This window comes from Phyllobates terribilis, unplaced genomic scaffold, assembly GCF_046119375.1.
Source record: "Phyllobates terribilis strain yellow unplaced genomic scaffold, ASM4611937v1 Scaffold_7__3_contigs__length_470593459, whole genome shotgun sequence".
Taxonomy (NCBI): Eukaryota; Metazoa; Chordata; class Amphibia; order Anura; family Dendrobatidae; genus Phyllobates; species Phyllobates terribilis.
Genome location: NW_027362767.1, coordinates 301,214,132 through 301,228,486, shown reverse-complemented (window position 1 = coordinate 301,228,486; position 14,355 = coordinate 301,214,132). Strand labels below are relative to the sequence as shown.

General features: G+C 45.9%; 1 protein-coding gene across 1 annotated transcript in view; it reads right to left on the bottom strand.

Annotated features, from left to right (window-relative positions):
* The window catches only part of ZC3H12B (zinc finger CCCH-type containing 12B), a 76,841-nt gene extending 63,917 nt beyond the window's left edge, over nucleotides 1-12,924 (bottom strand). Inside the window, exon 1 of the mRNA XM_073641066.1 lies at nucleotides 12,544-12,924. The gene's annotated coding sequence lies outside the window, so the exon portion shown is untranslated. The remainder of the gene's footprint in view (nucleotides 1-12,543) is intronic.
* Nucleotides 12,925-14,355: the final 1,431 nt, after the last annotated feature.

Below are 14,355 nucleotides of genomic sequence, written 5' to 3'. Positions count from 1 at the left end.
AAGGAGAAACACCTTTTTTTTTTCTGACGATGCAGATGGAAGACAGGTGAGAAAATCTATTTAAGGGGGGGATGGGACTAAGGTTATCAGTCAACCAGCACACCAGTAATGGCAGATAGAACCACTGGTCGTTCTGACACTCCGACTGAACCTCCAGTCCAGGTAAGTTTACTGAGTACTTCCCCTCGTCTCACCACATTCCCATTTGTATACGGTAGTAAAAAGTCTTGTGCTCCTTGTCGTTTTAGGACAAGGAGACACCTAAAAAAGACTCGATGACATCAGCTCCTAAGAAAAGGAGATGCGCCATCTGTAGCAAGAAACTACCGGACACATACGGGAAACAGTTATGCTCTACCTGTATTGCAAAAGTTGTCAAAGAAGAACATTCCTCCTTCATGTCAGACTTAAGAGCCATAGTAAGAGAGGAAGTGCAGAGTACTGTCACAGATTTAGTCGCTCCACAAGCTCCTCAGGGAGCGCCCTGTCTCAAGAGGCCACGTCAGGAGCAGGAGTCCAGTTCTGGGGAGGAAGAGTTGTCGGATTTTTCTGCCCCCAATCAGGACAGGGAAGACTATCATTAACCCCCCAGAAGAGAAGAAAAAATATCTCTTCTCCTGGGAAGGTACCGATACACTGTTATCTGCATAGTGTTTCTTACTGCAGTTAGACACTTACCAACCATCATCAGTGCAGGATGAGATGTTTGGGGGTTGAGAACCCACAGGAATAAGGTTTTTCCTGTGAATAATCACATTAAGGCAATGATCCTGGAAGAGTGGGAGGAGGCAGAGAAGAAGCTAGTAATTCCCAGAAGCTTCAGAACTCGCCTATCATTCGAACCAGAAGATATAACATTATGGGACGAATCCCCAAAAATTGATATCCCGATTGCCAGGGTAGCGAAAAAAACATCCATCCCGTTTGAGGATTCATCATCTCTAAAGGATGCAATGGAAAGGAAGGCAGACAGTCTCCTTAAAAAGACCTGGGAAATATCTGTGGGGATAATAAAAGCCAATATTGCATCCACTTCAGTAGCAAGATCCATGAGTATATGGCTGGAACAACTGGAAGACCACCTGAGGAGGAAGACATCCAGAGAGGAGATCCTCGACTCAATTCTGCTACTCAAGATGGCAACAGGGTTGCCGACGCCTCGGCAGAATCAGTAAGATTTGCTGCTCGGAATGGGGCCCTTTCTACTGCATCCAGAAGAGCAATATGGCTAAAAACCTGGTCAGGAGAGAGTCATTCTTAGAGTAAATAGTGTGCCATTCCCTTTTCAGCCCTCCGGGTGTTTGGTCCACTATTGGATGAAATACTGGAGAAAGCCTCAGATGAAAAAAAAAAGATTTCCAGAGGAGAAACCTAAGAAGGTGTCCTCCTTTCGGAAACCTCGTTACCAGCAATAGCCAGAAAAGGGAAGTTAGGTAGATGGGGCTACCAGAAGGGAGGTATCTCGAGGAATCCCCTTCCCACTACAAGTGCTAACACACGTAGAAGATGACGCCAGGAAAGTAGGAGGAAGACTCCAACTTTTCCACAGAGCATGGATGAAGATTACCAACAGCCCATGGATTCTCCAATCTATCGCACAGGGCTACAAGATAGAATTCGGACAGATCCCGCAGGGAAGGTTTCACCTGTCAACAACCCAATCCGCCCAGGACACCAAAAGACTGATAACAGACGTCAGAAAACTGATAGTGCTCCTGAGTTTGATACCAGTACCAGTAGCAGAAGAGTTACTGGGCTTTTACTCGGGTCTGTTTTCAATAAAGAAACCTGGGGGCGATTATTGCACCATATTAAATCTGAAGTCTCTAAACAAATCAGTCGTTTACAAAAAATTCAAAATAGAATCAATCAGGTCGACAATTCCCTTAATCGGACACAACATGGTGATGTGTACAATAAAGAGGCCTATTATCATGTCCCAATTCACCATCACAGTCAAAAAATTCTATGGTTTGCACTAAAAGAAGGAGACACCATTCTATATTACCAGTTCACTTGTCTTCCGTTTGGCCTATCTTCAGCTTCATGTATCTTTACCAAACCGATGGCCGAAGTTATGGCGTTCCTCAGGGAACAAGGAATATTAATCATTCAATATCTAGATGACTTCCTGGTATTGGCAGACTGTCCACAGCAGCTAAAAACCAACCTAACATCAACCATCCTGACCCTAAGAAATTTAGGATGGATTATAAACTGGGAAAAATCACATCTTGTTCCAGAAAGAAGAAAGATTTTTTTGGGAATCCTTCTAGACTCAGAACAAATGTCTTTTCTGTCGGGAAAGAAACAGAGGTCAGGGTCAAGATCAAGATCAAGAAATTCAGGAGGAGGACAAAAGTTACCATTCGAGAATGTATGAAAATCCTGGGTTTCATGACAGCTTCCATACCGGGAGTCAGGTGGAGCCAATTCCATTAGAGACAATAGCAGCAACAAATTCTATCAACCTGGAATCAAAAAATGGTCGATCTGGACAAAAGTTTTTCCTTATCGAAGGTAACCAAACGCTCATTGACTTGGTGGACCTCCAAGGCCAACCTAGAGGAAGGAGTCATGTGGAAATTAACCCCATTCATGACTCTCACTACCGATGCGAGCAGCAGAGGCTGGGGGGGCTCATGTAAACAGTCAATACCTACAAGGTACCTGGCTGATGCAGGATCGTCCCAGATCATCAAATCTGAGAGAGCTTCAGGCCATCTGGGAGGCGTTGAAAAGGTGTCAAAAACATCTAAAAGGTCAACATGTCAGAGTATTAACGGATAACATGACATCAGTGGCTTTCCTCAAACATCAGGGAGGTCCACGTCACCACCTTCTACAATCCTTGGCGGGGAAAATCTTCCAGTGAGCAGAAAGATCAGTCCTTTCAATATCTGCAGTGCATCCAAAAGGTTCTCACAATACAGTAGCAGACTTCCTCAGTCGAGAAACTGTTCTACAGTCAGAATGGGAGTTGAACTAGGTGGTGTTTCGTCAGGTAACACATCGATGGGGCATTCCCCAATGGGATCTCTTCGCCACACGGAAAAAAGTAAAGGCAGCAAAATTTTTCTCCCTCAATCCAGAAGACAGACCAGAAGGGATAGATGCTTTAACTCAAAGATGGAACATGAATCTAGCATATGCATTCCCTCCTTTACCCTTGATACCGTGGGTACCAAATAAGATTCAGGAAGTCCGAGCCAGGGTGATAATAATTCTACCTTTCTGGCCCAAGAGAAGTTGGTTCCCCTTACTGAAGAAAATGTTCCTGGAGGATCCAATAATCCGTCCGGAGAGGCAGGACTTGCTGTTTCAGGGACAGATATTCCATCCCGATGTGAAGTTTCTCCAGCTTTCGGCATGGACCCTGAAAGGAAGATCCTGAGATCTAGGGGCCTATCAGACGCAGTAATCTCAACCATGCAAAATAGTAGGAAACCTGTAACATCAGCCATCTATACAAAAATCTGGAAGAGATTCTGTTCTCAGTATCAACCAGCATCTGAGAGTTCCGTTCCAGACTTCCCTAAAATACTAGAATTCTTGCAAACAGGGTTTGAAAAAGGTCTAAGGCCCAAAACATTAAAAGTACAGATTGCTGCATTGAGCGCTTTCATGGATAATCCGCTAGCTCACCATCCATGGGTAGAAAGATTCATTAATGCTACAACAAGGTTAAGACCAACAATTAAATCCCATATCCCACCATGGGACTTAAACATGGTCCTGAAGAGCCTATGCAACAAGCCCTTCGAGCCTCTCATAGAATCGAACATAAAATTCCTCTCACTTAAAACAGTGTTCTTAGTCGCAATAACCACAGCGAGAAGGATAAGGGAGATTGGAGCATTCTCAATCAGAGACCTATACCTGAAATGCCTAGACGATTGTATTATCCTCAGGTTAGACCCAGCTTTTTTACCAAAAGCAGTTACCCCTTTCCATATGAATCAGGAGGTTGTCCTACCCTCTTTTTGTCAGGACTATAAGAATGATCAGGAACTAGCCTTCCACTCACTTGATGTCAGGAGAGTAGTTCTACAATACTTAGAGGTCACAAAGGACTGGCACATAGATTCCAACCTATTCATACAGTTTGGGGGAAAAAATAAGGGGAAAAAAGCAACAAAATCTACATTAGCAAGATGGGTCAGATCAGTAATTAGTCTAGCTTACTTAGCTGAGGGAAAGTCCCCTCCAGAAAATATTAGAGCCCATTCTACCAGGGCTATGTCCGCATCATGGGCAGAAAGAGCAGGGGCATCGGTGGACCTAATCTGTAAAGCGGCAACTTGGACAAATCTGAACACCTTCTGTAAACATTATAAATTGGACATTCTATCAGGCCAAAAGATGGCCTTCGGAAGGAAGGTCCTCCAGGCAGTGGTCCCACTCTAAAATGTATACTCTGGTATTCTCCTGATGGTGCTGTCAGGAGGGACGTCCTGGAAAGTAGGCATTAGACCTACCGGTAATAGGGTTTCCAGGAGTCCCTCATAACAGCACCCATTATATTCCCTCCAAAAATATTCCCAAACGGTTACGTGAAATTAACATAGATTGTTGAAAGGCAAATAAAATAGAGTTGCATCCATCCTGGTGTGGTACTTGAAAAAAATCACTGTAGTTGGGGTGGAGGGGGGCCTTTTAACCTCTTGTGTGTTTCCTGTCCCGATCAAGGATATGAAGGACGACCTCCTGATGGTGCTGTCATGAGGGACTCCTGGAAACCCTATTACCGGTAGGTCTAATGCCTACTTTCCGTCCACTCAACTTTCCATTAATATGCTAGGATACAGCACTCTGAACAGCCAGCTTCTTTAGAAATGACCTTTTGTGGCTTACCCTCCTTGTGGAGTGTGTCAATGACTGCCTTCTGGACATCTGTCAAGTCAACAGACTTCCCCATGATTGTGGAGCCTACTGAAACAGACTAAGGGACCTTTTTAACCGCTTAGGAAGCCTTTGCAGGTGTTTTTTGTTAATTATTTTAATTTGTTGAGATAATGCCATTTGTGTTTTCATTGGCTGTAAGCCATAATCATCAACATTAACATAAATAAACACTTGAAATAGATCACTCTGTTTGTAATGACTCTATATGAGCTTCACTTTTTGTATTGAAGAACTGAAATAAATTAACTTTTTGATGATATTCTAATTTAGTGAAAAGCACTTGTATGTATTTCGGCATACTACGGTATATCCTTAGCAACACTTCAAAATTGTCAAGGGAGACATAATACATATTTGGAGGACACCAAGTACTCAACTGGTATTGTGAAATATGGAGCAAGCAGATGTTTGTTCCTTTTTGCTTAAATTTCCACCAATAATGAAATGAAAAGTCTGCTATTTCACCCTTCCCCTATTATTGGAACATTTCCTCAAAAATAATCTGATAAAGTCTGCTAGGTGCAATACAAATCACATTACAACCCCGAGTGGACAGCGACAAACAAGTCGCAAAAAGTCTAACCGCTTCCCCATTGACTTGTATTGCAGTGTGATGCAGCAGCGACACCTAGCAGACTTTGGCTGTGCGACAGGTATTTTGGCAAAGTTGCCTAATTGTTATAATGCAGTCAGTGAATTGTTTTTTTAGCTATGTAATTTTCCACAAAGCAGCCCTGTAGCTTAGTAAGGACAGCCCACATGTGATAACAGCAAGTCTCATAATATTTGCACAGGGTATGATACCTTTTGATTATGTGGTCAAAGCTGTAGTTTAAAAAAAAATGCATCATATAAGCTTTAACCATGAAATGTTTTGGTTTTGCGAGGTCTTCAGCCATACATTACTTACAGATAAAGCATGTAAAAAAGAAACACCGCAAGAACAGATTGATGTAAATATACCTTACAGTTGTTATGTCCAAAAGACAGTGCCTCACCTGTCCACAGACTGGGGCAGATTTCCTGTAAAAATCAGACGGTGAGCACATTTATAAGGTGGTCTCAATGGCCTGTTTACATGGCCGATGAGGATTTTGTGAACACAGAATTATTGTGTATCAGCAGCACATCACCAGCTTACATGGGGGGAATATGTGTTGTGGACGAGTGTAACAATCATTGCATCTGACAAACAAGTGTTTAGCTATTTCGGCAGACTATTGCCAGCCTGTTTAGATGGGTCAATAATCTAGAACACTTGTTCCCCAATTATTAACCATCTAAAATGAGCCTTTAGACTATTCAGTGTTAAAATGCATCACAATTATCAAATGTTGCAGGATAAATCTGGTGCACTCTTTCAGACCGTCTGGCCTATGTTTACATCACTGATTAGTTGCCTTACTTTTAAATCACTTTTTGAACCAAAAAACTGGGGCTTACCTTTAGTAAATCTGTTGTATTTTACAGACACACTTAGCCGCACATGGTTTTCCACACTCTTTCTAAAAGTGTCTAGTGAGGTGCAAAAAGTGTCTTAACGTTTAAAGGGGCCGTCTCATACTTAGTTTTCAGGAAAGCTCCAAACTTCCGGATTGCCGGGGGACAGTGTGTTCCTGAATGAGTGATAGCTTGGACATCTGCACTCTGAAAAACTACGAGAAGAGGCAGCTTTCCCTCTGCAGCATAATGGGAGCGCAGAAACAATGAAGCGGGCCAGATCCAGTGAACTTCGGAGCAGCACTTGCAAGCTCTATTGGAAAGAGCAATCTCATACATACAAAGGAAAATCTGTGTCAGACATCTGAATGGGATTACTCTGGCTTTCTGTAAAGATTTCTGCAAGCCCTATTAAAGGAATTGTCTAGGACTTATATATTGATGTCTTATCCTACCCGAAAATTCCTTGGCCGATACATCAAGTAATGACGATTCTCCTGTAGTAAAAGACTTTTGGTCAGTCCTGACTTCTGCCAAACTAAATGATGACACCTCTCTGAAAATAGTCCATTCCTTCTCCTCCCCATTTGTCCAGTTCTCCCAGAAGCAAGCTGATCATTGACTCGGCCCCTCTCTTCATCAGAGCCGTACCACCTTGGAGATGTAAGTACAGCAGCACCACCGCACTGAAAGAAAGCCACCTCCACCACACAGCTATGGTAGAAAGCAGGTATCAGCAATATGAGGGCAATTACACTTACTAAATAATGCGTGTGTCACTTTGGATACTTTGTTACACCATGCCTGATAAAGAGACCCAAGTAGCTTGGAAAGTTGCCACTAAACATCACTTCTTTCAGGTCTCCCATTGAAAATATTTTGTTTCTCCAATTGAGAGAAATAAACTTGTAGATTGTAATAACTCAGAACAATAAAGATGCCTGCCACTCCTTTAATCCATTTTGTCTAAAGCAGCTTGACCTCCCAGGAATTAACTAGTTAATCGTCTCATCCTGGGTCTCCAGTCTGTGCAGCTTATTGCAGCTTTCTCTTTCTGTCTGCTTCCTCCTCTTCTCTGCCACCCACAGAAGTTGTAAGAGGACAAGAATCTGTGACTTAGCACAATTGGGTTATATATTCATTGAGCGTGACTATGATTCAGTCTCCGCTGCAAAGTGCTCCATTAAGCTTAAGGGCAAGATGGGCATGCAGAGAGTGGAGGTGGTGGGTAGAGGTTCTTGTGTATTTCTGAGTTACTTCATGTGCCAGGTCTGGGTTGCCATCTTGATTCCTTCTTCTAATTTCCCATGATGTCAAAATCTCATCACATTTCTCCTCTAACAGCAGAATGTGATAGATCAGTGACATGGAGCTTCTGCCCCCTAAGTATACAGCAGTCTCCGCGCATCCGACGGGCGGCACGCGGCAGCCTCCGCGCATCCGACGGGCGGCACGCGGCAGATTATCTTTTATCACTGCTCTCTTATGTAAAGTTTGAATCTGAAGAGATTTATAAAACGGTCTAAAAGAAAAACTGTCTTTGCTGCCCATAGCAACCAATCATAGAACAGCTTTAATTTTGTATTAAAGGGGTCGTCCATGTTTGGAACGAAAGTCTACAGTTACTTTATGGGACTATAGACTTGTGAATCCTCACAGAGCACACACTACACCCTGTCAAGATTCTCTGGTGCTGACAGCAGGTGGTGATGTGACTGCAAGCACGCAATATGCATACTAGCGGCCACATTCCGGCTAGACGTGAGTGTATTGAGGAAGATCGCGCACTTCTAGTCGGAATGTGGCCGATAGTATGCATATCGCATACTTGCAATCACATAACCGCCCACTCCCGGAGAATCCTGACAGTGCATGTTGTGTCCGCTTTGAGGATTCACAAGTCTGCAATGACCTGAAGTGACTGGAGACTTTTGTGCCAAACCTGGACAACCCCATTAATACAAATTGAAAGCTGTTGTATGACTGATTACAATGGGCAGCAAAGTGTTTGTTTTTAGACTGTTTTATGAATCTGCTTTTAATCATGCATTCTTGAAATACGAAAGATGTGCTCTGTTTGCTGTGGGCAACAAAGAGTTTTTATTTTAGAGAGTGTCAAAAGTCTTCATCAATAGCTTTAGCTGCATGAGAGGACATAGAGGGGAACAAGGAGGGTGGAGCCGAGTGGGATTTGATAGGTGATGATGTCACCCTGTAGCTCACAGGTAGTCAGAGACTGACTTCCTGTATACACCTTACTGCATTGTTTATCAGACTGGAAATCACGCGGGGAAACGTGGAAAAAATGAAGAGGAACTGAAGTGGGATGAAAAATTAAACAACAAGAATATTGAGTGTGAATAAGAATTATATGTGCATAAAAAAACACTGGCATGGTTAATAATAATAATGCAAAGTGGAAAAACATGTTTCTTAATTATTCAACTAAATAGACAATATACAGTAATTTCTAGCATGTAGACCACAGTAACAGTACCGATTCTGAGCATAAGGCATCATGGTTGAAGAGCGAGTTCGAAACAAACTGTACTCTCAACTTAGTAGTGTGTACCCCACCTGCAAAGTAAATGCATCTAGGCACAGTGCAACAACAAAAACCATAAAGAGGTGTATATTCCTGCCAGAAAAGCCTTAATTTCTCAGTGCACATTGGGAAGACTTACTATTGTGAACGCACCCTTAGCATTAGATCTATTCTGTAAATCACATTGAGGGGAGTGATTTATCTGTAAATGGTGCACGTCTTAAAATGCGCACCTGAATGTGAGCACAAAAAGTCAACCAGGATATCGTGTAAAGTTAAACAGAAGAGTTTAAAGAGGCTTCTAATAAATCATCCAGTATGAGCCACTGTGATGAATTACCTGTATTTAACTCTGTTTAAAAAAAATAGAATGAGTAAATCCACCCTATAGAGTTTGTAGTGTCACAGGGTAGGAAAGCCCATTCAGGGACATCGTCACCCACAGATTTCAATGCGTTCCCCTATATTCACACAGGATGCACTTTGTAGATAACATACAGTAGGTCTTGAAGAAACATTTATGCCTCTATTAGAAAAGTTGGACATTATCAGAGACCTGATTAGGGGGTTGTTTCTTTCGTTGATATAAAATGAAACTCTAAAGGTCGCCACCTTGTGCCCAAATACAATGAAACACCTACATCTGATAATTACCATGAAAAAGTGAACATAAGCAACCACAGAACTTGGGGTGCAAACATTCTGTGCGTTACATGGAAGTCTAACCTGGTATTCATGGTTTAATAACTAGAGAACTGCCACAATGACACAAACATTAGTCACACGAGCAGAGAAGCAGTAAAGAAATGTAGAAAGCGACAGGATAGTAATGAAGAAGCTAAGAAGAGAGTCAGCCCTGTGCTGAGAATGAAGAAAAGAGACTATGCTACATAGGCGAGGACGGACTCTCAGTTGATCATTTTAAATGGTATGGAGTAATCATCACATGACTTCTTAAAGACGCAGCTCTACTATAAATAAGAGTCGATGGATAGTAACCAAAATGTGTATGAGAGCTCTGTGTTTTTTTCATAGATCACATTGTACCTATGATAGTGAATGGGACTATTCACATGTCTGTTCTTTTTCGTGGACCATGAAAAATCTGAGACAAGTCCGATATTGATGTGAATGTCAGACCACAATTGGCAATTAAAGTCTATGGGTCTGTGAAAAAATATTGGACAGGACTTGGATACCATCTGAGTGTGGTCTAATTTTCATTCACTGTTAGGTGGGGAAATTTTTTTTTACAATATATGAGAAAAACTGAAGAAAATCGCTGCTGAAACTCGGTCTATTTTTCTTGCATGTCAAATGAACAGACATCTGAATCAGGCCTTATTCTATGAAATGGAGCAAATATGCAGGAGAGTTGGCATTCCTCCCTATGCAATGTAATGGTGCACAATGATCCCCACAAGTGGCTCCTAGGCCCCTGCATATCGCTCACCGGTAGAGATGAGCGAACCCAAACTGTAAAGTTCGGGGTTCATACTGGACATTTAGTGTCTGGTGCTAAACGCCGAACACTGACTTCTCCCGGATGTCTGTTGTAATGTTCATAGTTCAAAGTGAAGTCAAGAGAGAGAAATTTGGACTACAGTTTGGTCGGATACCAGAACCTAAACTTCCACGGGTCCGCTCATCCCTACTCACCAGCAGGCAACAACACGGCCATGAGAGTTAAAATCGTATTACTGGCAATTGAGGTATCTAATTCCTTTAAAAAAAATTTTTAACTAAACAAATCCTGTAAAACTAAATGGGAAGCATTCGTCACCTGTTTATCCCCACGGACCCAGCAGTAGTGATGCATCACTAGTTTTGGCAATGTTTGTTTACCTGTGGCCGCCATGTGACATCCGCAGTGGTCAGGTGCCGCACTGCTGCCAGTAGTAGGGTGACATGCTGGACACTTATACTAACACTCGGGGGGCCACCAGAGTCCGTGCTGGAGGACATGGTGCTGAATTGTGTTTCCTGTATTATTGGAAAGCTCCTGATGACTTGATCATATTTTCAACAAACTTTTTCCCTTTTAATACTCTCTGTGGTCCTGAAAAGTGGGGTCTCATAAACTGAACAAGGGGAACCCTGCTGTCCGCTACCAGCGGCTGGGCCTGACGTACCAATATGATGTGACGGAGGAGGGCACCGATTCCTCCATGTGACAGCACTGGGCTGTGCCTTATCCTAGAGGTCAGAAAGGAGGTGTCAGTAGGGGGGGGGATAGGGGTAGCACTGACTGTAAACTTCAGATCAGTAAGCGTGAGTGGACTGGTCTGCTGGCACACTTGAGCACCTGGCACCGGCTGGCATGGAATGATACCAGTGGATATGTGCGGACTGGTCTGCTGGCACACTTGAGCGCCTGGCATGGAATGATACCAGTGGATATGTGCGGACTGGTCTGCTGGCACACTTGAGCGCCTGGCACCGGCTGGCATGGAATGATACCAGTGGATATGTGCGGACTGGTCTGCTGGCACACTTGAGCGCCTGGCATGGAATGATATCAGTGGATATGTGCGGACTGGTCTGCTGGCACACTTGAGCGCCTGGCACCGGCTGGCATGAAATGATACCAGTGGATATGTGCGGACTGGTCTGCTGGCACACTTGAGCGCCTGGCACCGGCTGGCATGGAATGATACCAGTGGATATGTGCGGACTGGTCTGCTGGCACACTTGAGCGCCTGGCATGGAATGATACCAGTGGATATGTGCGGACTGGTCTGCTGGCACACTTGAGCGCCTGGCATGAAATGATACCAGTGGATATGTGCGGACTGGTCTGCTGGCACACTTGAGCGCCTGGCACCGGCTGGCATGGAATGATACCAGTGGATATGTGCGGACTGGTCTGCTGGCACACTTGAGCGCCTGGCACCGGCTGGCATGAAATGATACCAGTGGATATGTGCGGACTGGTCTGCTGGCACACTTGAGCGCCTGGCACCGGCTGGCATGGAATGATACCAGTGGATATGTGCGGACTGGTCTGCTGGCACACTTGAGCGCATGGCACCGGCTGGCATGGAATGATACCAGTGGATATGTGCGGACTGGTCTGCTGGCACACTTGAGCGCATGGCACCGGCTGGCATGGAATGATACCAGTGGATATGTGCGGACTGGTCTGCTGGCACACGTGAGCGCCTGGCACCGGCTGGCATGGAATGATACCAGTGGATATGTGCGGACTGGTCTGCTGGCACACTTGAGCGCCTGGCACCGGCTGGCATGGAATGATACCAGTGGATATGTGCGGACTGGTCTGCTGGCACACTTGAGCGCATGGCACCGGCTGGCATGGAATGATACCAGTGGATATGTGTGGACTGGTCTGCTGGCACACGTGAGCGCCTGGCACTGGCTGGCATGGAATGATACCAGTGGATAGTAGCAGGTATGTGTGGGGCAGCCTGCATAGTACACAACAGGGTGCCCCCATCTGAAGGCAGGGTACAGGGAGTTCCCATCAAGCATGGGCACAGGGGGGTCGATGGCACAGGTGGTGGAGGGGCAATGGCACAGGTGGAGGAGGCGAGGCAATGGCACAGGTGGAGGAGGCGAGGCAATGGCACAGGTGGAGGAGGCGAGGCAATGGCACACAGAGGGTCGCAGGTGCCCGTGACACTGACACTCACCACGGCCTGTCTGCGCTGCTCCTCATCCCCGGTGTAGACGGATGGCGGAGACCAGTGCGGGGCGCCAGGCGGCTGTACATGAGGGCGCCGTATCCTCCAGTGCAGTCCTCCAGCAGCGCACTACGGGGCACGACACAGGCCGGACAGGCCTCAGCCAGACCCTGGAGAGGAGGGCACACGCCGGGAGCGGCCTTCATCCAGGTCCGGGCCCTGCAGCTCCCTCCGTCCCTCCTCCACCTCAGCGAGCAGCCCGAGCCCGCGGCATCAGCTCCCCAGCGCTGCCTGCAGCTGCCCACACACCGCCCGCTCCAGGTCTCCTAGCAACGGCGGGCGGCTGGGCCTGGGAAACCTGAAGCGCAGCGCCATCTATGGAGGGGAGGTGGGAGTGCACGACTCCTGGAGCGCTCCTGCCCAGCAGTGCACGCTGCTCGTCATGGGGCAGCACCAGATGTAAGAACCTCTGCATCAGAGCTCTGGTGCCGTCCTCCCATCTGAGCCTGGCAGTAATGGGACAGAGACGAGCCCATAATCAGGAAATCAGGGAAAAACCGCTGCTTTACAATTATCAGCTGGTGTGAACATGCTGCAGTCGCTCGCACCAGGCGCCTGCATTGTCCTGGTGATCGGATCGCGCCTGTGCCAGTGTTAATATCACTGTTATCAGCAGCTGGTCAGCGGGCAATGACTGTGGGCAACACAATCGCTCAAAATAATCCTCTTCCCATCGGGTTTCGTCGGCTGTGTAACCAGGGAGGTAAAAGAGGGTCGATCGTGTGTAGTAATCAGCGCTCGGTACCGGACCGGTCCACCACAGAGAAGCAGCACATGAGCTGTGATCAAGGGCTTGTCCACCTTTATTTGAAAGTAAATTCAGATGTTTTTACCCCCCTTTAATGGCACAGTATATCTTGACCGCTGCAGGCAATCACCAGGCTCTGCGGTCTAGCGCCATCTACATAGGCATCAATGCTGAGCCCAGTGATTGGTTGCAGTGGTCCCATGATGTCCACGTGACATCATCGCTGTAGCCATATCAACAAAGACTGGGGCAGAAGTGGAGAGAAGTAAATGGATTTAAAAAATGAAAGACATTTAATGTCAATTATTGACATGTTATAAAATGCTTTCTGGCTGATGTTTTGGTCACTTTTGAATATTGGTTGTGCTTTCACACTCGTGGTAGCATGAGACGGACTCTACAACCCACAGAAGTTGCTCAGGTAGTGCAGCTCATCCAGAATGGCACATCAATGTGAGCTGTGGCAAGAAGGTTTGCTGTGTCTGTCAGCGTAGTGTCCAGAGGCTGGAGGCGCTACCAGGAGACAGGCCAGTACACCAGGAGACGTGGAGGGGGCCGTAGGAGGGAAACAACCCAGCAGCAGGACCGCTACCTCCGACTTTGTGCAAGGAGGAAAAGGAGGAGCACTGCCAGAGCCCTGCAAAATGACCTCCAGCTGGCCACAAATGTGCATGTGTCTGCACAAACGGTTAGAAACCGACTCCATGAGGGTGGTATGAGGGCCCGACGTCCACAGATGGGGGTTGTGCTCACAGCACAACACCATGCAGGACGCTTGGCATTTGCCACAGAACACCAGGATTGGCAAAGTTGCCACTGGCAACTTCACAGATATAAGCAGGTTCACACTAAGCACATGTGACAGACGTGACAGAGTCTGGAGACGCCGTGTAGAGCGATCTGCTGCCTGCAACATCCTTCAGCATAACCGGTTTGGCAGTGGGTCAGTAATGGTGTGGGGTGGCATTTATTTGGAGGGCCGCACAGCCGTCCATGTGCTCACCAGAGGTAGC